General features: G+C 35.6%; 1 long non-coding RNA gene and 1 pseudogene across 1 annotated transcript; both read left to right on the top strand.

The window, feature by feature from the left end:
• The first annotated feature begins 133 nt into the window (after positions 1 to 133).
• LOC117219501 (uncharacterized) lies at positions 134 to 25,942 on the top strand. Its single transcript, XR_013034918.1, has 4 exons — positions 134 to 948; positions 19,947 to 20,022; positions 20,102 to 20,267; positions 24,996 to 25,942. It is a non-coding gene; the product is annotated as an uncharacterized LOC117219501 (long non-coding RNA).
• On the top strand, positions 14,541 to 17,036 carry LOC143260681 (cytochrome b pseudogene; annotated as a pseudogene).
• Positions 25,943 to 27,006: the final 1,064 nt, after the last annotated feature.

Consider the following 27,006-nt stretch of genomic DNA (forward strand, 5'->3'; position numbering starts at 1 on the left):
GAAGTAAATTGCATATTTCCGTTTGATATCGTTTAAAACATGATTAATACATTCGAAGTCATAATTGAAAATACGGATAATGTAGTGTGTAACCTCCTATTTTGTTCCTCCTTTGCAATTGAAGTAAGTTATAGACTGCCTGCGATTTCCCTCAGAGTCCACGCACGTGTGTCAGTTCCCAGCCACTTTCCGTAGCTGGGAACGTCTGCTGACAACGTCGCTATCTTTCGTCTTACTTAGTCACCTTCTGAATTAGTGCCACGGTGGTCACCCGTGACCGGAGAATATATTCTCAATAGAATCACCGTGGCAGTCACCATGTTAACGGTATTTGACCGCCTAAGATATTTGTATATTATACTATCGTTATATTTGACCTGAGAACGCAGTTTGTTCGTTTATTATTCTTTTCGCACTTAATACGTCATGTTTTTTTTAAATATATTCTATGTTTGCGTTTTTTCTTAAATTCTCATGAAAACAATTTCATGAGGTGTCAAGGTTATGTCAAAACTTGAACATGCTTCAATTAGGCTGGTCAAAGACACAAATGAATGAATACCGCTGACAATTATGTTTAGTTTACAGTAATAAGTATTTGTAAAGTCAACACTGAAAACGACTTCGTAGAACAGTGATTTGGGGATATGTAACGAAGTGTGCAGTACTTCAGAGTCGTAAAGATATTGATCTGCCAGTGACTGCTGGCTTTCTAATGACTTCGTCAAAGGATTTCCATGATTCTTGATGTATGTGTTACGAGTTGAGGACTAAAGTGAGGACTGACCGAGGATTCGTTTGGTTGACAGAGTGAAAGAGTTTGTTAGTTGTAGACGAGCCAACATTTGTTTCACCGTCGGGATCGTAACTTATCAAGTTGGTGCAGCTGGAGTGGCAAATGAATATCGTAATGGACTTGATACTAGCAACTGGATTCGACAAGAAGATGTGAGTTGAAAGTATTGAATTAACTCGATATACTAAGACTTTAATATAATATATCACCCAAATAAATTAGGATGTTACTAGTGTTAAATGTGAAGTGTTTTCGCGGAGCCAAAGTTCTATGCTCTCGGTTTTGACACACTGAGAAGTGTCAGGGAGATAATAATTAACGGTCTAAGCGCGATACCACCTGGTACACACGCAGGTATGGATCCTAGAATACTGCCAAATGAGGAATGAAATCGTGGTCTTTGCATACTGTCAAAATCAGTACAAATATGGCAGTGGAGATGTGTATACGTAGTCCAGATATCTAGTTTACCGAAATTGTTGTATAACCAGTCACAGTGGTTCCAAAAAGGGCGACTGTTTCCTCCAATGAAAGAATCATGATACTCGCACATGACACGTTGGAAGATTAAGGGTCACGAAGGGGAGATTGGAAAAAATCACCGAAAATATACGAAAAATCTCCGTACTTAATATATGAATTAAACAATAATTTGTCCGAAAAGATGTGTGTGCTAAAAACCATAAGTGCATTATCGTCGCGTTCGCATTGCGTCCATCAAGTGGCGCCAGTACGTAATACGGCTTCAGAAGAATATACGCGCAGTTGATATCAAGGATATTATTGAAAATTTCGAGATTAGATATCAAAGTTTCCACCCCTCACATCAGCGTTGCAATTTCAAACGAGATGTATGAAGGGTACACTTTTGTAGAAAATACGATATAAAAGAATTAAAAACCACTCTACTTCTACTTTGTATCATTGAAAAGGTGAACTATCTGACCCTGAATGGACAGTTTAGAAGACTTTAAAATTGAGATAAATAAGCAGTTTGCAAATTAAATATAAAATATTTTTTATGTTAATATTATTGAATCTTAGGAAAAGAACAAAGGACTGCATACGAGAAGCGAACTCGGCACCTCCGCTTAGTAGTCGACCGACTTGGTCACACAGTTTTTTTTTTAAATAATGTTTATTTTTGTCCTTACAACACATATTGGGTATTACATAGTTGAGAAATAAAAATAGAAAAAAGTAAACCTAAACGTAGATTTATATATAATAAAAAAATATAATAATTATTGGCACGAGTCCTGTTATGTTAAGAGCGATAACATAAAGGCTGCACATAAGAATTTTAACTCGAAAAGATTGGGCAGTCTACAGGGGAGGGGAGCATTGCATAAAGTGAGAAACGATATTCTTTGGTTCGGAAATCCCACTAATCTACCTGAGGTCATTTGAAGCAACTTTTTTCTTTACGAAAATGCAATCCGTGGCTGTGTGTGTGTGTGTGTGTGTGTGTGTGTGTTTTCGGAGTTATTAACGAAAAACAGTGATCAATGAGATACGAGCGCGAGAATTGCAACGCGCGTAGTCAATCGATCGAGAGCAACGTGCATCGACCGCAGAGCGTGACAGGAAGAGTTTGATTTTTGTTATAAGTCTTGATTGATTCTTTTTTGTATAGTTTTCGTAACCCGTTTTTTATGCTCCGCTCTTTGAAGAGGGGTTGGATTCTTATAATCATTTATCATAATCTTCTTCTTATAATCATTTCAGTGATAGCTATTGTATCGTTCGTATACGTTTCTGTAATTTCTACTGGGATTGGTACTCCAATTGATTTTTCTAGAAAACTTTTAAATTGTAGTTTAATACGTGGTTGTTTCTTGTGTCTTCGATATAATTTTTAGCTGGTTCTAGGGTCGTTTTGATTTTTTGTTGGATGGTTCAGGAACTTTGTTATCCTTTTTTAATGTTATTGAAGCAGGGATCTCGAAATTCAAGTCGTTTAATTTTACTGGGTTGGTATGGCTTTCTTCTGTTGTTGTAGATAGCGTTTTTTTTTCTTATTCTCTGTTTTGTTTGTGTTCCATTCTTCTGTCTCTATTCATTCTGCCCTGCCTTCTTCATGATCGATGATACGTGTGGCAGGGGGGGGGGGGGGATTTAGGTTCGGATCGGTCTGGGAACCGTTTTCGTTCGTGTTTGTATTGTTAGGACATTGCTTAGTGATATGGCCTTCATGATTACAACTGAAGCAGATCTGTTTTTCTGTAGTAGTGAATATTCTATGTGTATTGTTGTCAAGTGTAATTGTAAATGAAGTCGGTATTTTATTAGTGTCCTCTATATAGACTTGTCTTCTGAAACTTAATATGTGTGCAAAATCTAGGTCTATGATTCCTAATTTCAGGTATGTTATTTTTGAATACATTTTAACGTTATTTCTTCTGAATACATTTTGTATTGTCGAGTTGGGAATGATTGGTGCAAGATTTAATAATGATTCGCTGGGTCAGTAAGATCATTGGTCCGATTTGTATGTTTTCATTATTTATTGTTATTGTTTTAAATTTTGAAGTTAAGTTTGTAACTGTTTCTTTACTGTCCAAATACATGCATATTTTTCCGTTTGAGATTCTTGAAATGTATTTTATGGCTTTAGGACCTGTTATAATTCCAATGGCTCGAACATATTTTCTAATGGTGATATTATCGACTGATTGTAAAATTATGGCTTGATCGTGGGTTGGAGTGTACTCTTGCTTTGCAACATTAGCATAGGAGGTTTTTGGTTCGGTCATATTGCTTTTTTTGGGTACTTCGGGCTTTACCTATTCGGTAGTTTGGTTTTTATCCATTTGGGAGAATCACAATAGTTTTTATTGAATCGCTGATGAAGTTATTGAAAGCCAACTGAATTTGTACTAATAAGTCTGATCAATATTAATTGTTTATTACTCCATCTGTTGCATGAATTATTTGTATCGAAATGATTGTCTCGTTTTAAAAAATAATATTTGACACTTACTCTATCATTAATTTTAAACAGTAAGCATAATTTACTAAGTATGATACAGCTATGCGAGTATAATAAGTATTTATATAACTTTTATTTTATATTAATTCAACGGCGCATGTTTGTTGCAAATTTATAAATCAGATAATCATTTCGATATAGTGGGAGCTAGTAAGCTACAATAAGCTACATAAGCTACAAAAATAAAAATTTCGTCTAGGATGACGTTTCACTGGTTTTCCAAAATATTTAAGGAATTCCCTACGCGAAGTGCGCATTGGCTCATATAAAACCATGCTTACAATACTTTTTCCTGATCTGCTCATCACTACTAGACAATGGGCGTCGGTCCAGTGAGTTTTGGTTTTATATGCGTCAGTAGATTCGGGAATGGGACTGGTAATATGATCGTGTATACATAGAGCGAAAATGGACACTATGATTGACTGAAAAAGTATAATCCATTGTATTCATTTTCACTGATTATGAAACGGAAACTTTAGTAATATCAAAATACTACCAAAGTTAAAGTACTACCAAACTAATACCAGCTGAAAAGTGTAGGACAAATTCTCATCAACCCACCTATATTAACGCCCTCGCAGTATGGTAAACGCAATTCCCTTATTAGCAGACGCGTGTGCTGTTTGTACTTTGTGTAGGTATGTGAGTGTGTATTATTTATGCGACCACGTACGTCAGGAGGCAGAGAACAATCGAAACAAAGTAGAACAGACGCAACAGTTACTAGATGCAAGAGCGTTGACTTATCTCTAAAGCATTAACTTCAGATTCTTCTGATGCACACATGATTATTTGTTATTACTAATTACTAATTAGCATTTTGATTAACTTTTCATTGCATTGTGCAGCAAACGTGCTGTAATATACTCATATTTTTTATACTTGTGTTGCTTTCTAAACGACTAACATACAATATTTGTGACATATAAGTGAAAATAATCATGTTTTGCTCATGTTGTATTTCTCTCATGATCGTAAGCTTGCAATGTATTTTTGGCGGCGGCTGAAATGTGACTGTGTTGGAGAAAGAGAGGGAGGAAACGTTTCGTCTGGGACCCGCCTGAGGACTCATCAGTAAGGCTGTACTAGCGGACCCATGCCTTTGACGTTGAAATGCGGTAGGACGCACGAAGTCTGTATACATACAAATACAACTTGAGGCGGATTGGTTACTTGCGTGAACGAGAATCCTTCTATTGGCGAGGTAGCCGCCACATATTGTTGGGTTGAAACACTATGCATAAATTAAATGACGGAAGGAGCAAGTGGAATCGGTTGCCCACTCCAACAAACCTCTACCAATTTTCAGAATTTTAATTATTATTGGCTAAGTTGACCGATCCCTACGGGCGTGCAGGTGTGGCGAAGCGAATGAAATACAGTAATTTCTTCTCTCAATGTTTGGAATCGAAATCGAAACATGCAAATCTGCGAATACAAAATCGCGCTAAAACACGACTCTTCGAGCCACGAGGTCAGTCGGCCAAAAAAGACAGCAGCCAGCATGCCGGTATACATTAATATAAATATGTAGTCGCACTAGAATTAAAACGATGACTTAACTTTTTTATTTCTAATTTATTGCCACGATTCGGAGGAAATTCTGAGGCCACATGTCACGATTCGACGGAGATTGGTCACGTATTTTGCAGCTCTGCGGTTTTTCTTTCCTGACTTGGACCCAAACAGACCATTTCGTGTTGTCTTCCGAGAATTTGCGTCGCGTGCTACCTACCCAAAATTACATAGGCGCAGGACTAGTACAGGGAATTTCATAGTGACCCGAAATTTGACATTTCCGGGAGAAATTACTGTATCCCCTTATTCCTCTGCCGAAATGACTGACTCCTTCTGAGCACTACAATACGTTGGACAATATGTTTACTGTGAAGCGATGCTGTATACAAAAAAACTCCGGATTTTCAAATTTATGAACACAGACTCAAGAATATCTGCCGAGGTAGGTACGAAATTTGTATAAGAAGAGTAACATTTGCTTACAATTAGTAAAGTAGCATCATTGACACGAGAAACGTCTTTCCTAATTCAGAGAATGTTACTATTAGGACTGTTTTCAATTATTTGTACATTAAAATATTTAATTTTTTATTAAATTTTTTTATTAATTAAAATAGTTTGGAAAAACGAATAAAAATAGAAACTTATCATAATACAGGACTATCTCTTGGATGAATAGCTAAAAGTCAATATTTCTGTTAATGTTATTCATAATTTTTGAAAACTTGGTGGAGACTATGGCAAAACCAAGCAGTGAAACCACCTCTTACTAAACACATGGAAACACATGGACCAGACGGTCATAAATATTATTGATACGACCTGCGTACTGATATAGGAGTGGCGATGAGCAGCAGTTTTGGCGGAGGAAGTTTAACGCGTTTAGCTATTCTGCAAAAACACCAATATGAAAAATTTACACCACATTGAACGCAAATAAATACATAGATTTATTAGAAGATTGTTTAATTCCGTTTATAGAAGAAAACCGTGATGAAAATATAATTTCTTAGCAAGATGACGCTACTGTACACAGCGCTAAAAAAATAATGGAATGGTTTTGGCAAAAAGATTTATCACTTATAACGTGGCAAGCACGTTTGCCCGACTTAAACCCCATAGACAACGTATGGGGAATCTTATCAAGATCATATTAAATAATAAATGGTGTAGTAACGTTAAAAAGTTGGAAATCGCTATAAGGCAAGAATGGAATAAAATTAATGTTACGACATAACGAAAGTTAGTTTGCAGTATAAAGAATATGGTATTTGAAGTAATAAAACGCGTAATGGTGGAAATATTAATTACTGTTGTTATAATTGTTGTTTTTTTTATAACAGTGTCTTTATATGTTTATTGCATTACATCTTGTATACCAAAAATATAGATGTTCTTTTGTGTTTAAAATACTAGTTTTTTATTTTTTATTGCCGTCTAAATTTTCAACTTAATTTTAATGTTAGTAACAAAGTACTAAGTTTTTATTATTGAAAAGATACTAATGCCTGTATGCAAACTTCGTTCACTGTAGCCTCCACTTTGGTTTGGAAAGTATGTACTCAGTATCCTCCTCGTTTTCCTCGTCTCCCTTGTCCAGTAGGGATTATATTATGTTTACTATAATAGTAGCAAGTGTTTGTTTTACTCCAAGCGATGCTAGTATAGGCTGCGTTTCGCGAGTGCATGAGAACGTAACATAAATATACATAGAATAAGATAATAAAAAATACTTCTTATTTTTTTCATTTGTTTGGCGGAAATAATGTTTTTGTAGTCATTGTAATGCACCACATTATAAATAAATTTTTTCTTCCATTCCATGCATTATATTGATTCATTTATAATGACGCTGCGATAATATTTATTTATTCATTAATGCTTTTCAGTTTCAGTCATTTAGATTTCTTGTAGATGAATGATACTGGAGAAGAGCTATCATTATCTTGAAAGTCGACAATATGACTCATTGAAGAATATATATATATATACATTTCGCTACTTGTTCCCACATAAAATTATAAAATATATCTGTGACTGCAAAGAGAAAACTAGAGAATACAGGATTTATATATTTATCCGGAAAAATCTAGGAAACAAATTCGATGAGCTCAGAAATATAATGCCATTTAATCGAAATTAATACAAAGAATTAATGATTGTAACTTCAGACGAATAATTATTTCGAAAGTAAAAACATATGATATGAGGTGTTCTTGTTTGCAACCACAGATATTTGAATGCATCGCTATCATAATGTGACATGCGTCACGAAGCGACTTCGACAACTGGTCACACCACGTGTGCCCCACGGTACGCTGCACACGATATGATGTGCATGAGTAACAATTAGTGTATAATGTCTCCGAGTGATGTTCTTCTTTCTTGTCACTTGTGTATAACGCCAGACGTACGAGCTATTTGTAATAAATCCTGTTCAGAAATCAAAACGCATTCTTCAAGTATCCAGAAGCATAATAAATAATAAGTACAAAACAACATAGTTATAAGAAAGTTAAGCAGTACATTTCGTCTCTGTTGACTTAACGTGCGGCACCAACCCAAAGGTTTAACCACACGGCCCCCATGGGCGTGGGATTGGGATATGCCCAATCAGCGCGTTCCCGCTAATGCGGGAACTACTGATACACTCCCAGGCTGCAGGGCCTAAAGGGCAGACAACCAGTGGTGCCGAGCGACTTTCCACGCTCTACCGTTTCTACAGGACGGTGCGCGAGCTGAACGATGCGCAGCTCACCCGTCGAGACTCCGGGAAAAGGGGCCTCTGACCAGCATTTGGCCTTACCACTGTCCCCGCGATGGTCCTACCCATGACCGGGTCGAGGCACTCCTCGGGGTCTTTCGGTCCCCGCGGTATCAGTCAAGATCACTAGTGGGATCTTTTTTAGCGTTAGCTACTACCATTTTGGAAGCCTACACTTCTGGTACTGATGAACCAGCGCTTCGAGTGCGTGGAGTCGCTACTCTCCAAAGGCCCTTACAGGAATTGGTCGACTAGACCCGGCGAACCGTATCCAGCTGGCCTTTCAACCTGCAAGGGGACCCCCCTGCACCTCTGGACACCAGGCTTTACACGACATTCGCTCTTTCACTCACTTTCACTCTTCTTCTCTCAAACACATTCTTCGCCAATCCACACATAACCCACGCTTCCACAAAAAATCATTCATACTTCCATGCCCAGTTATCAAGAAACACACATATAAACTAGGCTCAAACTTAATCGTTTTCCATGCAAATCGAACATTCGTAATATATTCATACGTCACTCGCCCTTTTTCACTCTCATGCCATCTACGCTGCCATACCTCTATCATTCTCTCATTTATAAATCTCTCTCTTTCTTGCTCCTCCACCCCAGTCATGTCCTCATCATTTACAATCTCATTTTCACCAACACTCACACCATGTTTCCATCTCCAAATCACGCCTCTCCTTCTACATTCCAGGTCCTGGGGGCGGGGGGGGGGTACCCATAAGACCTGCATTGCATCCGTTGAAACGGTTCTGCAGACATTCAGACAAGCATATAAAACCACTCGCTGACATCTATTCATAATATCTCTAGCATACTGAAATTTCATACTGTCACACCATACACTAGCACTATACATCATAGACGCTTCAAACAAACCTCTATAAATCACACGCATACCCTTCTTTCTCATTCCCCATTCTCGCCTCATCACTCTACTCATTTGTCCAACCACTGCAGTTATTTTATCTTTCAGACTTTTCAAATGTACTTTAAATTGCATTCTCTCAGTCATCCAAATACCTAAATATTTCACACACTCAACTCTTTTCATACCTTTTTCTTTCATACGTACATTCGGGCTTCTAGTCATTGCCAGACTTCCCTTCATCATCAACATCACACTCTTAGATTCAGAAACACTCACTCCTACTTTTTCTCCCCACTGACACACAATTCTCATCCATTCAGTTCCCTTTCTCTCCAGTTCCACTCGATTACGCCCTTCAATCATTAAAAACAAATCATCCGCATATGCAACACATTTACATCCTACCGCACTCAAATCTAAAAGCAAGTCGTTCATCATTCAATTCCAAATAAACGGCCCAGCTATAGATCCTTGCGGACAACCACGTACTACACGCTTCCATACTATATCATTTATTCCAGTCATACAAACCATTCGGTCCCAATCTTTCCACAAACTAGTCTCATTACATTGAATCTCACTTAATTTCTCAATGACTCTAAACCATTCCAAATTATCATACGCTCCTTTAAAATCTACAAATATCCCCAATACATACTTACATACACTCTGAGATACATACTCCTTAACTTTCAATCATGTAGTCTCCGTTGATTTACCTCTCGTAAATCCCTGTTGCGCGTCACACATTCTCCCATCCATCTTTCATTCTAGCCTCCTGACCATCATTTTTTCTAGGATTTTCCCCAGAACTGACAATAAACAAATCGGCCTATAAGACCCAGGGTCTGATTTAACTTTTTCAGGAGACTTTAACAAAATAATCACACGTGCGTTATTCCATTCACTCGGAAAGGTATTCGTCTTCAAACACACATCATACATACTCTTCAAATATTCCGTCCTACATTTCTCATGATTTTAGCACTCACACCTTCTGTTCCTGGCGCCTGGCGCCAACCTCATTTCCCTAATTGCTTCTTTCAGTTCATACCATTCAAAACTCTTATCATTTACTCCATTAACTCCATTACCATTCACTTCCTTATTTATTACTTCATTTCCGTCATTCAATTCGTCATTCACATCATTCATCTCCGAAGCCGGGAATAAGCGATCCAATATCACATTCGCACTTTCATTCCATGTTTTCGTCATTCTTCCATTCACATTCATCGTATTTAAACATTCACTACGACATTTTCCGCTACATACTCTGTAAGCAGGACCCCATGGGTCCTCATTACTCCATTTGCTCACAAATTTCTTCCAGTAATCCTCTTTCACTCTACACATCTCTTTCTTATATTCACTCAAACTTCTTTTATACTCTAGTGCTCTTTCATACACATTTTCTCCTCGCCGCCTAGCATTCTGCATTTTCTTCCGTTTGTTCCGTACTTTCTTCTTCATTATCTCTAACTCTCTTGTCCACCATGCAATCTTTCTCTTATTCAGTCTCTTACATATTTTCAAACACTTATCATTCACATCTTGGATCAAACGTACCATTCCAGCCGCTAATTCATCCGCACTTTTATCATTTCGCACATCAAGCACACCCGCTACCATACTATGTCTTAGTTCATCCATATACTCATCCCAATCAACATTCTTACAAAACCATCTTTTCTCAACATTCAAGATTTCCACACACTCCTTATCCAATATCATACCAACACTTATAAAATTATGATCACTTATTCCCTACTCACATTCTATTTGCCATTCAAACTGACATTCAACACAGGAATCATTCACAATTGTCACATCAATGTCACTCTGTCCATTCGGACCAGAGAACATATATCATTCACTCGGCTCATTTAACACCTGCATACCATTTACAATGATCCATTCTTCCAATTCACGTCCACGCATTTCATTTTCTCTTGAGCGGCCATCTCCCTTATTGTACCATAAGGGAGATACCGCATTCGCATTCATACCAAAAATGACCCTCCTACCACGCAACATTCACACACTTTATCCATGTATCTAAGATATTTCTCAATATCCCGATCAAATCTGAAATACATGGACATAACATACAACTCACCAAAGTCTCCTTTGAACCACACACACACGCCATACTCAATTGTGCACTCACTCACACATACCGCCTCTATACGCACATCATTCACCACGACAGCCGCTCCCATTCGCTCACCTTCATGCGCAAATACTTTCATACAGCTTGGTAATCCTTTTATACTCCCATCCACAGCCACATACAGCTCCTGCAACATCGCTACACATACACTCTTCTCATTCATAACCACTCCCAGATCACACATAACCGTATACGCCCGCTGACAATTACACTGAATTATATTTAACATACACTTAGTCATTACTGATCTTCGTTCGCTCTCTCTCTCTCTCTCTCAACTATACGTTTATATTCCGGGCATTCTTCAGACATAACCGAATGATCACATCTATTACCTTTTAGGCTACAATTTCCGCATACAAATTCATCTTTAACACAATTTATTCTCACATGTCCTTTCTGACAGCATTTTTGACAAAAGATTCTCTTTTTCCTTACATTCCTTCGCAACATGGTCAAAGCCACTACACTTAAAACGTCTCAACACACTCACATATTCTTTGAATTTACAAGATTTCCATCTTATGTAAATTCTTCCTTCATTAATTAATTTATTCAGCATTCTCACATTCATTTCAACAATTACATTCCCTAAACTCGCATCCTTTCTACTTCTCCTACTCACTATCCGCACTCGTTCATTAAACTCATTTTCACTCACACATTCCTTCAAATTCTTTTCATACAATTCATTCATAAATTCTTTCTCATTCATCTCATTCGGCACATCAAAAACAATTATTTTTGGTCCAATTTTCCTTGGTATTTCGACTTTTAGATCAATCTCATTGAATTTTTCACAATCTTTTATTCTATTCAGCTCATTCAAACTAGCTGTTTCAATCGCTAGTCCACCACTCCTTATCTTTCTTACAGCTCTCACTCGCACATTCAAATCCTTACTCACTTCGTTCATCACTTTCTCTTTCACTTGTTCACTAGTCATTGTCACCTTGTCGTCTTTTGGTTTCACAATGACAGCATATTTTCTATCTTTCTTTTCATCCACTCTACTCACTCCCTCACTTCGCATTTTACCAACATCCACACCCGTTCCAACACCCACACCCATTCCAGCAACACTCGCATACGTTTTACTCAGACTGGCAGGCATACCCACGCGTTTCTCATATTCTTCCAATCTACCTTTCAACCTCTCATTCTCACATATTAATCTCATTATACATTCCTCATACTCACTAACACAATTTAACAAATACTCACTCACACCTTTTGGCACACGATTTGCATCATTAAACATACACTTCCTCACTTTCTCACCTTTTTCATCTTTTTCATACATATCATATCATTTCCCTCTACTTCCATCATGCTTACATCCATTTTTCGCACATTTACACATCCACTCACACTAATATTCGATCTAATACTTCTATTACTTCCTTCTTCCGACGCATTTGTATCATCTATCTTTCTTCTTTTCAAACTATTGCTTCTACTACTCCGCCTAACGGAACTCCTACTTCGTTCTCTACTACTACCACCGATCGAGTCATGCGTCCTCGGCTCGTCGCCCCCCTTCCCTAATAATATCCTTTAAGGATATTAGTCGCTCGCGTTTAGAATCCATATTCATTCCCACGAGCATGGCGGATAAACTGTCAGTCTGGGCGGAGCACCCTGCACCCAGGTAAGGTTAAATATAACTGGATTGCGTCGGGTGTCCAGAGGTTGGCCGCTAGCGACCAGCGCACCCGCTGGCCACGTACCGATGCCATCGACCAGTGCGCACCCCATCACTGCGCACCTCTGCTTAGGGTTAGGGATTTTTTAGAGAGGTTATCATCCTCGCGGCCCGGCCAGTTAAGGCAAGACCCCGGGCCTGTAAAACATGACCACAGGCTTACGGTATGCTAGAGCTCAGGCAACTTGGGTTCGCTGAGCCCATACCACAACTGGCTCTCACCAGCTGCAGCCCCTGAGGGAAGTTAAGCAGTACAGGAGGATACACACTTCGATAACAGAAAGTTTCTTTCATTTTATCAGTGCCGAAAATATTAATAAGTCTTGCTTGGAAAGTTCTAGCCGTGTTCATTTTCTTCTCTTCATGAATTTCTACGTACAATATTTCCAAAGTTATTCAAGTATGCGCTTCAATGAAACATACACATTCGATAGCCCATTGGATTTGTCGTATATACTATTTCATAATATTAAAACAAACATGGAGTTACATAACGGTCCATTTAAACTTAGCACTTCGTCTTAGAATTCTCAATGTTTGTGCTTATGAATCTAAGCTTATGAAAGCTTATGAATAAGCTTACTTAATTAATAATTTCAAAAAGAAATGATTAAATTACTATGTACTTTCCAAAAATGTAAGAACAAGCCCTTAGTTCTAACCTATAGATTATAGATTTACCAAGAACTGTGAACAGTAGAGAATGTGCTAGATGCGAGTACAATATGGATCAACAAATTTACAATAAAAAATAATGTATAATTTATCAAATTTAATATATCACATTAAACATACTACAACAAAGAACAAAGTTATGGACATTGACAGATCGATAGCAACTTACCCATCAATTTCAATCGTTCTTCCTACTCAAATTCGTTTCTTGTTCGGAACTACTAATCTGGCAGTATCAAGTAATAAAGATCCATAAAACCGCAATAGTCTTAAGAACTATTAAGTAGATATTAGGCTAGTGCAATCAAAGGAGTATTGGAATAACGTATAAACGATCCCATATCAAAAATAATATAATACGCGTGCGAAGTACATATTATTCAGGATTACAATGGAATTGATCAAATAAAACATTCCACGCCGGAAACGACTTTTTGAAAAGTAAGGGACACCCATGGGGAGAGACCGTAGTATAAGGACTTGTGCACATTATTAATGCATTTTGTTTTCTACTCTCGCCGTCGGAAAAATCGCGACGGTCGTTGACTTATCGAAATTACAGCTTCTGTCAATCATTTCATTATGACTTCACTAAAAAAGGGGGCGTGCGACGATATAAAAACGCTGGAAAATCGATCGTACTGCAGTCAGTAACCTGCCGTCGTGTTACGATGATATTCGTAAACGGCCCCGACACCACGTTCCACAAAAGACTAATTCTACTGATGGGTGTGTGGCCTACCGCCTATCCGAGACCTCAGATTGGCCAGAAAGTATTCTTCTACCTTCTGATGCTGGTCAGCTCACTTTCTGGGACATCTCTAAATCAAATGAATCCTCGACATGAAAAAACTCATATGTTCTGCCGTGTTTTTATGTCGTTGATTCGATAGTGACCCTGAAGTCAAACTTGTTTGAAAAATGTCAACAAAACAAAACATTAAAATCATAACAACACAGATGTGCAGAATTCAACTTTCAAATTTGAAGATTGAAGAATAGGACGTTTATATTCTTTTGTGAGCTTGAAAATGTGTCAGCAGGAGGCTGTAAGTGATCGTGAACAACGTGCAACTAATTCGAATATTTTTCGAACGAGAAAGTGTTTAAACTATAGTTTTCGTTTTATTGTTTTCTCAGCTTAGATTTCTTGCATCAGGACACAACTTGTCAGATCGTGTTAGAATCGTCGAAGAAGTGAATACTTATGCAAAGTTCAATTGAAAGTGCGGAACGATACTAACCCATTCTAGGTTTCGGTTGTATTGTTTACGTTTGCATTCTTTGGTTGAATTTCATTAATTTATTGAGCGACATATTTATACAGAACATTATGAATGAACTTTTTCTTCAATTTTTCGAAGTTCTTCTGTTTTATATTCTACATTTCTTGTTAGTATTTGCATTCTTTAGATTTGTATGTGCTATATATTTGTTAACTTTATTGACGCGAAGAGAATAATCAGGCACGCTCTTCGTTCTTATAGGGTTAATTGGGATTTTGTTAACACTAGGTTTAGGGAACCCGCCAAAATGACGGGTCATTAGTTTTTCAATTTACGATTATTCAGATTATAAAGATATATCTATGAGTTATTTATTCAATATATGCGTTACTTGCGGCAGATATTACCATAGGACTCGTTCAAAATCAGAATAAATGCCTTATTGTTATTTTAAAAACTAATATAAAACAGCTACGTTTAGTGCTCCGTAAATCTAGTGTTAAAATTAGTGTTCCTTATTCACTGCACAAACACGTGGTTCGAAATTCGAACCCGTAGATTCTTCTATTGCGTTTCAATATTTGGATTTTGTGACATGTAAGTATTTGACAATTCGTGCTAATTAATTGTGAGTAAATAAAAGTGAAAAATGCAAGGTTAACCATATCCTAATTAAGTACTATATGTATAGCAGTATGTACTGAAAGTGTATTTGATTCCGTATTTGTGTGCGGACTCACTTCTTTTTCGTTTTTACTTCTGTTTCAGTTGTAACATGTATGTATATATGCAATATACAAAAAGATTAAAAATTTTATATAATAATATGATTATATATATAATCATATTATTACAAAAAATGTTATACCACTAAATTATATAATATTATTAATTACCTTTACAATTATTATACAAATTTTAAATTATTTTATTTAAACAAATCTATATATATTATTATATAACCTTTATCTTTACAATTACAGGAATTATAATTATATTTTTATACTTTACAAGATTTATCGATAACTTTTTTTATAAAAATTATAAACTTCATAAAAACTATGTATATTTAATTATAATAACTTTTATGTTTATAATAATTTTTATATTTATAGATATTAAAAATTCTATAATTATTATAGAGAGAGAGAGAGAGAGAAAGAGAGAGACTGTGTGTGTATTATGATTATAAAATTAAAAAAATTTATATTTATCCCTTATCTCTTTTAACTTTTTTAATAATATTATATTTATTAATAATTATATATTTATCAATAAAAACATGCTTAATAAAATATAATCTACCTTTACGAAAAATTAAAAATTATGAAAATTTGAAAATTTTTTAAATTCAGAAAATTAAATCCATTACTGAATATTTTTATAAATTCATTGAATAGATTATCAACATCAATTAATATCAATTATTGATGAAATTTCGGACTACTTTTGGGATTATATTTATTAATTCAAATCATCTCAGGATTATTTCTAACTATACATTATTGCCCTAATATTATATTTGCATTTGAAAGAACTATTCATATTGTATAAAATGTTAATTTTGGTTGATTAATTCGATTAATTCATATAAATGGAGCTCCATTTTTTTTCTTATTATTATATTCATATTGGACGAGGAATTTATTATCATTCATTTAAATTAACTAAAGTTTGATTAGTAGGAGTAATTATCTTTATTTTATCAATAGCTACAGTCTTCTTAGAATATGTTTTACCATGAGGTCAAATATCGTTTTGAGGGGCCACTGTAATTACTAATTATTATCGGCTATTCCTTATATTGGACCAATAGTAGTTGAATGAATTTAAGGAGGATTCTCTATTAATAATGCAACATTAAATCGTTTCTATACATTACATTTCATTTTTCCATTTATTATTTTATTATTACAAATTATTCACTTATTTTTTTCTTCATATTAGAGGTTCTTCAAATCCACTAGGAACAAGAAATAAATATTACTTAACAAGCTTTCATCCATACTTTATTATTAAAGATATTTTAGGATACTTCTTAATTATTAATATATTTATTATTATTATTAATATTATAAAATATCCATATATTTTATCTGATCCAGATAATCTCATCTTAGCAAACCCAATAATTACTCCAAAACATATTAAACCTGAATGATATTTTATTTTGCATACACAATTCTTCGAGTAATTCCAAATAAATTTGGAAGAGTAATTACTTTATTTATATCAATTTTAATTTTAATATTTATACCTATATCAAATTTTAATAAATTTTCATCTAATAAATTTTACTGATTAAATTAATATACTTACGGTTTTTTTATTCTCTCATTCATTATATTAACACGACTTGGAGGACAATTAATTGTGAATATGCATTTACTTCAATAAGATTAATTTTTACTAGTATTTATATTTTTCCTATTTTATTATTTCAGTAATATTAAGTTCTTTTTGATATAAATTATTATTCTTGTTAATGAACTTGATAAAGTGTATATTTTGAAAATATAACATAAATATAAAATTATTTATTAACTTAAATATTTAATTTTACTAATTATTTTTACTAATTAATTTTACTTAAATAATTAATCTTAAAATTAAATTATTAATATATGTAAAATGTTAAAGTTGGGTGATGTAGGTCGAGTGGTAGTAAATAGTCTACAGATGAGCTACGATAACTGATGTTAAAATTAGAAAATATTAAATTTAGAGCGGTTCTCGTTATATTGGCAATATTTTTGTATAATACTGTACATATTTTACGATACGGCTATTTTGCAATCTGCTTCAAATATTTTATTTCTAATTATGGATGGATACGGTAAATTATATTCACCTAGTAGGCATATGTTAATATTATTGTATTTCTCTAAAATGTTTTACACACATGCACAGAGATCTTGATATCGGCGAATTGGGTGGAAATAAAATAGTGCCAATAACAAAATGATCACCCTTCCAGTTCTACTTAAAGAAAAGTTGTTCGATATCATCGAATGGTAGCATTAATGAGGAGCAATTTCATTTATTCTACACTGCTATAAGACTCCTCCACCTCTCTAAAGGACGATGTTGGTGCATTCCTGTCACAACCAAATATATGGAATAAGCGTTAAAAGGTAGCTCAGTATTTACTATATCATCCGATAGCCTGGTTCCCACTAATCTAATTATATCATATTTGACATGCGCTATAACAACAATGATCTACAGAGTTCGATGAGTTTTATACGCAAACCTCTCACGTTCTGGAAGTAGATATTCGGGCGGGCTCCATGTTTTTTGCATAGTACGCAGTGGTTCTCTTCATAATCTCAGGGATTCTATTAGGGTAACGTACAGTAAGCTATGAGAGAATCATTTACAGCGCGGAGTTGTTCCTTAAGGCCCTTGAGGTGAGATCTTTGCTCTTGTGTAAGATTTTGACTAATTCTTGCTGGTCCCTTATATATCTTTTTTCGTTATAGTATCACAACAGAAATAATTGTTGAAGGAAGATTAATTACTAATGGCTTCGGATATTTTTGTCTCTTCTGATGATGTTATCATAATTATTAGGTACTATTGTATTTAAAATATTGGTGACCTTACAGCGATCATCCTGACAGGGTTTAATAGAATTAGGTTATTTGATCTGTTCCGTCTTTCTTCTAGTTCCCCTACAATCTCTTGTATATTAGTTCATTTGCTTGAACTCTTGTTAATTAACGTGATCTTCTCTTTCAGATTTTTTTATTTTTAACGTTATAAAAGATATTTTATTATTGATTTCAGCTAATTCAAACTTGTAAGTCTCACGAATATAATCGAGTTCATTTGTAATCTTGGCTGTTAGATTTTCTCCTAATTTAGCGAACTGGTTAGTAAACAATTCAAATAATTCACTCGATATATTATTATAGAGCGTGGCACCAATGACTCCTCTAGCGAGTCCTGGACGAAACGCTCTCCTCTTTCTTTTTCCATCGAAACCACTGTCATTTCAGAGCCGCCCAACTCAGATCTTGTTAGACATTAGGAGCCAGTATGCGAAACTACGTCACAGATTTGATACTCCACTGGGTTTGTGACTAGCTTACTACATCTGTTGCATATTTGCGATGTTAAAACGATTTTGGCATTGTAGGCTATTTTAAAAATTTAACTGCCACAGATAACTGTCAGAAACGGCCACTGAGTGATCGTAATAGGTAAAACCAAAACAAACAGAGCGTTCGCGACACACGTCTAACTCATTCGACTAATATTGTTTGAGTGAGTTTTAAATAAAATCTAAAGATAAAGAATTTAAAGTAAAACGTGGCACAAAATATAGAGTGGTCTAACCATGTTAGGCGGTGAGCACTTCAGATTTCTCCCTTATTAATGATAATAGAAAAAAAATATTACATGAAAACGTAATTAAGTTTGAGGTGGCAAATATCATCGTTGCACAAAATTTCAAAAATTATTACGATTTCTTCCAGAGCTAGTAAGTCGATTAGCACTTCTTTGTCGTTAATTAATTTCTATGCGAAATAAAAAATTTTATATTTCTTTCCTCTCTGCAATAACTTTATTAGGTCGTCCTATAAGTTCGTGGTGCAGTTTATAATTATCGCTTTATGTTTTAAAAAACACACAGTGATGCAAGGTCTTGGAACCTTTCTTTTAGTTTTCGCGAAATCTGTGGTGATTGGTACCTGCAAATTGTCTAAGGCAATTACCATCGCCTTAAATTCTTATAGCATTCCGGCAATTAATTAATTAACAATTTTTAACGGGTTCCTGATATCGGCTAATTTTGGTGATAAGTTAAGGGCTTTCGTTACGTATTGACTCATATTCTCGAAATTTGTATAAGCTGTATTGTGGCTAGCAGAACAGCTACTCTCAGAATACGGAACCGGTCCGTACTCTAAGATTAGCTCGCCGCAGTACCATAGTGATCCATATTAATAAATTTGATCTGGATCATGTGAAAATGTCAGGATATTGTTAGATAACATAAAAATTGTATCGTTATTGTTATTGTTATTGTCCTGTACGTTATATTACTTATTTATTAACTCTAATGCTTCTGCATCTAATTCTTTAATTTTTTAAATACATTAGATATCACGATCTATTTGTAAAAAAGGAGCCGATCTAATATACTTTCGTTTGTGAATAATCTTAAAAGATAAGACAATACTACTGATTCATTTGTATGAGCAGGAACCCGTACTGAAGGAAATATTAGACAAGGTCAGATGCCTACAAGAAAAGAAAAATTCACAATGTGCGGAACCCGGTAAAGTACACGACATATACTGAATTACAAAAAGTTAAATTCTTAGCATTCTCTTTATTAAAACAAATATTTACTGCAGCTGTCGCAAGAAATAAAAAAATAACAGGGCGAGGAAGAGCGGGAGCGGAGAGGATGAGGTAGATCTAACCAACTGGCAATATTTTTCTGCATTATAATTTTCGTTGTCGTTGCTGATCACTTTGACAACACAATCGTCATTCATACCACCGTCAGCGATCACTACTGTAAGTGAAAATTTAACTAATTTATTCAAATATCGATACAATTTAATTTAAATCGAACTTCATAAAATACTTCAGTTACTTAATGTAGACTTATCTAACATAGAGCTTAACTTAACGTAGAACTAAAGGTAGACTGAATGAAAAGGTTACATTAAACTTAACGATAAACTATAATTACACAGTAATAAAAAACGTAAATTAAACTTAATATGATCATTATACGTCAAATCGGACAGTTTAGGAGTGCAATTTCAGATTTCGGCCACATTTCAGTATGTTGCAGCCTTTAGCGATATCCAAACATACCTCGAAGGATTTTCCAAAATTTTCAATTTTGCATAGGCTTGCGAGAAGAAGTGTCAACTTTTATTTTCGTAAAATCATTACTATTGAAATTTTAGGAAATTATAGTAAAAACCTGAGAGTATGCAGGAAAAATAATTTTAATTGCAAAAATGTATGCCTTCACTCTTTCTTTCGCACCTGTTTTAAACAAACGGGATGTGGTTTAGCACATTTTTAAATCTTGAAAAAGGAGGAAATAACCCCAAGTGTCCCGTTTGCAAACAGCTTTTAAAAAAAATGGAGATTCTATAATTGGAAATATTAAAATTGCACCGTACGTCGGAGCAGGTGGTCAGTGCATCTAATTTTTGTTTGGTCAGATATATGTGCATATTTTTGGAAAGCTGTCCGTAAAAGGGTGCTATATCCTCCTTTTTCAAGTTTTCAAAAGTGCCCTGCTAAAATACACCCGTTTGTTTGTAATCATTGCAAAATAAACAGTGAAGAAATACAGTTTTTCAACTAAAATTATTTTCCTTACATACTCTTACGTTGTTACTATAAACTCCAATAATTTCATTTTTATTAGTTTGGTAGCGTAATAGTCATGATTTCATGAAAAAAAAGTGACACTTCTCCTTGCAGGCCTGTGTAAAATTGAAAACTTTGAAAAATCATTCGAAGCATGTTTGTATATCGTTGATAAGAACAACATATTCAAATATAATCAAAATCTGAGACTGAACTCGATAATGACCCAATAGAAAATTAACATTAGACTTAATAGAATATGTAAATTAGATTTAATAATACATTAAAATTGATCTCAATAAAATACTTAAGTCAAATTTAATGTCAAAGTAAATAAAATTATTTTTAATCTATGTGGCTATACTGCCATGGGACTTTCCCGTTGGAAATATTAAAAAAATTTCGACTCCTTATGTAGTTATTACAATGTCCGTGTTGTAATGGGAGAAATGCGTTATACAGGGTGTTCCACAATTATTTTAACAGCCGAAAATGAGGGGTAGCTGAGGTCATTTGAAGTAACTTTTTCCTTTGCGAATTTGCAATCTGTGGCTTTGTTTACGAGTTATTAACGAAAAATACTGGCCAATGAGAGGTGACGGTGCGAGGGAGAGGGTCCGCGAGAGAGTCCGCAACACGAGGCTTTGACAGAAGGTCGGGACGGACTCGATCCGCGTTCGAAGTATTGAACAAGTCACAAGGCGAGAACTTTCCGGATTTTTTTTACTACATAACAGTGATATTTTTAAGAAAAACGCTGTTCACCTTTACTTTAGAACGTCTGAAGAATATTTACTAATTTTTCGGACCCGAAATAATATGAAGTTTAACCGTGACAGCCGTTTTAATTTTCTGGTGTGCATGACACCTCGTGTGTACCATATGAAATTTTTATGCAAGGTGTACAGTGAAGATTAACGAATGATTTGCAAAGCTGATTTAATAATAAATAAGGGACGTAAAGGATTTGTTTATTAGAGAGATATGAAAAATATTATCAGTAAGAAACTCACCCATTTAGTTGAGGATGCATTTGCTGGCTGAAATTCATGATGTCGAAGGGCACTGACCTTGTACAACGTACAGCTGATCTTTCACTGCACTGTCACCAAACACTGATCACTTAATTAATCACTGATAATCCGAATCACTTGTGGATATTTAAGAAAGGTCACTGAGACTCGTTCGCGGATAATCGTTTATTCGACGCGTTCGTTCGGAAGTCGACGTTTCACTGCCAAAAAATCGAGGCCTCGACCGTGGGCCCTTGTCGTTCGTCTTTCGGCCGTCCGAGGAAATAACACCCGATACTATTTTCTTCGAAGCGCAGGGTACCGCCAAATGAAATAAACAAGATATGCCGAGACGTAAACTGTGTCCGACCCGCTGTCACCCTGCGCTCTTAGAACGTAATTAATGGCCGTGCGAAGAAAATGGTATCGAGTGTCATTTCCTCGGACGGCCGAACGAAGAACAACAAGGACCCACAGTCAAGGCCTGAATTTTTCGGCAGTGAAACGTCGACTTCCGAACGAACGCGTCGAATAAACGATTATTCGCGAACGAGTCTCAGTGATTTTTCTTAAATATCCACAAGTGATTCGGATTATCAGTGATTAAATAACTGATCAGTGTTTGGTGACAGTGCAGAGTAAGTGAACTTTGCAAATAACCATACCAGAGGTTCCACCTACAGTATCCCTCGAATGTTGCGGTCATCGACCTGGGATCAGCTGTTCGTTGTACGAGGTCAGTACGTACGAGTCAGCAAATGCATCCTCAACTAAATGGGTGAGTTTCTTATCGATAATATTTTTCATATTTCTCTAAAAAACAAATCCTTTACGTACCTTAACGCGATTATTTATTATTAAATCAGCTTTGCGAATCATTCGTTGAATTCTGTTCGTACACGGAATTATTTAAATTAAAATATCATTTGCGAACTTTATTAATCTTCACTGTACACACCTTGCATAAAAATTTCATATGGTACACATAAGGTGTCATGCACACCAGAAAATTAAAACGGCTGTCACAGTTAAACTACATATTCTTTCGAGTCCGAAAAATTAGTGAATATTCTTCAGACGTTCTAAAGTAAAGGTGAACAGCGTTTTTCTTAAAAATATCACTGTTATGTAGTTAAAAAAATCCGGAAAGTTTTCGCTTCGTGACTTGTTCAATACTTCGAACGCGGCTTGAGTCCGTCCCGACCTTCTGTCAAAGCCTCGTGCTGCGGACTCTCTCACGGACCCTCTCTCTCGCACCGTCACCTCTCATTGGCCAGTGTTTTTCGTTAATAACTCGTAAACAAAGCCGCGGATTGCATTTTCGCAAAGGAAAAAGTTACTTCAAATGACCTCAGCTACCCCTCATTTTCGGCTGTTAAAATAATTGTGGAACACCCTGTATACTGATTCGTTCTAGGACGAGCAAGGGTGCACGCAACCATCTGTACCTTCGTTTTCAATTCATTATAATTAGACTGCGGATATGTATGCACAATTTATATGTCGAAATATGCAAAATTTATATGTCGAAATATGCAAAATATATGCAAAACTAATGCAGAATATATTCAAGAACATGAATTATCTCCAAATATTTACTGCTACTTAGTATTGCTACTACTACTAGTGTACTTTCTACTACGTTAATGTGTTACGATTACTCTTTTTTAGCTGAATAAAAGCAAAATCGTCAGTAACATTTTGACCTTGGGTAAATCTCTTGTGTTGCTCTAACGCACACTGCGTTCTTGTCTTTAAAAATTCCGACAGCACAGAAATAAATGAAAACTTGATTATCTCGCAGTTAATCTTAATTATCTAAATAAAATAATATGAAAGATAGTTACTTCTTTGATGGCATACGCATGCTTGCATAAAATATTGCCGCCTCTAATCATGTTCCCCAACGTGTTAAAATCTAATTAATCGAATATACATATACAAAATATACAAAATATATGGAACATGCAAAATATGTAATAAAGAAATTATAATTTTGTAAGCCTCAAATGATGAAACAAATTTCTATCTAAGTCCCATAAATTTATCTCCTTCCTGTAAACATATGCATTTGCATAAACATCTACAATCTAATTATAATTAATCAGAATCCAATGACTGTACAAAAAATTGTACATATGTCTGCATAGCACAATGTTTTGTGGAAATTGGTCGAAACGTATTTTTAATAAGACGTACGCGAAACAATCTATAGATTGTTTTATAGAAAACTCGATTCAGCGCAGGCTGGTCGCAGATTGGATACGGTTTTGACATCTCATAGCAAACGCATCGTCAGTTACAAAACAAAATGAAATTGGTATATTCCGCTCAGGAAAGGATTCGAGAATTGACAGATTTAAAGACTTTTGTAGCGTTCACGAATTCGTTGACTCATACGTCTAGCCTCACGGAGTTGTAAAATCCACTGCAGCTCAGTTGACGATAACTGCACTTCGTTGAAATGAAATTCATCTGTGGAGATTCAACACTTAACTTATTGATAATAACAGTTAAAATTTTGTTGGTATATCGCGATGTTCTAAGTTTTTATTCGACGTGTTTGATGCTGTAGTTTTTCGTGATCTAGTTGATGCAATAATGTCTATATAGCGCTCTTGAATCCTTCGTGGTCTCTCAAATTAGATCCCATTACATCCAACGTTCACGTAAATAAATTTGTATTCTGCATCGGTTATACATAATAGCACGTGCCTTTATAATTAAATTTACTCCCGCTATTCTTAGAGCATTGTATCGTGCTTCCCGTCAATCGCTCCTAAGCAATGTGAAAAATTCCACCGACGATTGAATTTGTTGCAACCATTCGTCTCTTGACGTTCGAAACTATAATAGATTTTTTGATTGACAATATTTTCATAAAACCATTACATTTTAGGTGGAAGCCATAAGCCCAGAAACCGCCCCAGAATGAAGTGACGACGAGAAAAACGACGCTGCTTCGGTCATGTCGCCTTGCAACGACGCCAGTGTGAAGCAGGGCGACATTCCGACGCCTAATCTAATTGCACCGGATATGCTCTTATAAAGACTTGCATGTATAAAAACCTGCATACCTTCGACCATTTGTGTAAAAATATGCTGTCAGGAAAATGTTCAAACCAATAGCCCTCAACAGTTCGAAAGCGTACGGTACTCAACCGCTCCGGAAGACAATATTACACAAATCTCGTGGCCTAGCGATCTACCAGCCTACGAACCACCCCAATGGACACCACCAAAACCAGGAAAAAGGAAGATTGTTCGATTTCTGTGTTCTAAGCGTTACTTTGGTATTTTCTACGGAAATACTTAATTACTTTCGTTCAGACAAGATCTTTTGTGAACCTTAAGTAATAATTCTATGTTTCGTGATTATTTGAACTTAACCTTCTTCATACGTATCGGTGAATTCGCCTGTACGATAGAAGAGTATAAAGGAGCATACGTCATTTCTTCAGGACCTGATACGGTCCCGTGACATCAGCAAGAAACGAAAGCGCGAAAGAGAGGCAGAGGAGCTATTATTTGAAGCTCCTCTAAAACGTTTAAATAATGAGCCCGATAAGTATGGCTGGTCCAGAAAGTTCGGTGTCTACGAATTAAAAATGTTGAAATCCGAAAGAATTAAATTATGTACAATGAACGAAATTAGCAAAATAATATTAAATAGCGCTAGCGAGAATATAGTAAACAATTTTTCAACCTTAGAGTAATTTAACATTTTTAATTAATAACGTTCATTTTTAAATTCCTTTCTTTTTATTCATAAACAAATTCCCTAACAAATTTACACAAAAAAGACAATCCTGCATCGCGTAAACTAGCGTTTCCTTTCATTTTAGATGTGCAATACGGCTCCGTCATTTTTTATGATCTTCTTTTCTCTCAAAAAATAAGTAACAAAGAGAATCAACACAAAATGAGCGTGAAGCAAGCCAATAGTTCCAAATTCCTGTTACTGTTTGTAGAAAACAATTATTCAGAAAATAATTAACGATTTTTAATGTGAAATTAGTTGTCGAAGTTTATTTAACGATAGACATAGTACTGCTACATATTATGACTGCCGTGGGTTGCAAACCCTTCGAATTGATTCGCAAACACTTCGTTTATACATCGAAATGACGACAGTTATAGTGGAGGTATAAGACAACCTATAGAACTATATAGTACAGCGCCAAGATCAAACAAACTTTAGGAAAACGTGATTTTACTTACCATTGTTGAATACATTTATTTATTAACCTATTGATGGATCCTGACTAGGAGCGGATTTGGTGGCGGGTTTCATTCTGTGGGAGTAGCCGTCTGGCAGAGGCCCTAGTACAACTCGAGCCTCGAGACTCCGCATATACACAGTGCGACAAATAAGTTTTGAGACTCGGACCATATCTTAGTAACTAATAGCACTATCTATGTTTTTAGATCGACGTTTGAAATATGACCAAAAATCGTTTCAATCATTCCAAAGAAGTCGTTGCAGCCGCCAGAAATGTTCCAAACTTCCTGAAATCAATTGTTACGGGTGACGAAACATGGTTCTCTCAGTACGACCCAGAAACCAAGCATCGAAGTGCGGAATGGAAGTCGAAAGATTCACCACAAGGCTACAAAAACACGGAAAGTTTCATCAAAAATTAAGACAATGCTCATTACATTCTTCGATAGCAAAGGAATTATCCACAAGGAATTCGTTCCAACTGGCCAAACAATTACTGACGCATATTATCTCGAAGTTTTGAAGCGTTTTATGGCCGGAATCTGTCGTATTCGACCCGAATATCGTGATGCATAGACCTGGTGTCTGTTGCACGATAATGCATAGAGTCTCACCTCACTCATTGTTCGTCAATTTTTGGCTCGAAATCAAGTCTGCGTGTTGAATCCACTATATTCGCTTGATTTGA

The sequence above is a fragment of the Megalopta genalis genome, chromosome 16 (assembly GCF_051020955.1).
Source record: "Megalopta genalis isolate 19385.01 chromosome 16, iyMegGena1_principal, whole genome shotgun sequence".
Classification (NCBI taxonomy): domain Eukaryota; kingdom Metazoa; phylum Arthropoda; class Insecta; order Hymenoptera; family Halictidae; genus Megalopta; species Megalopta genalis.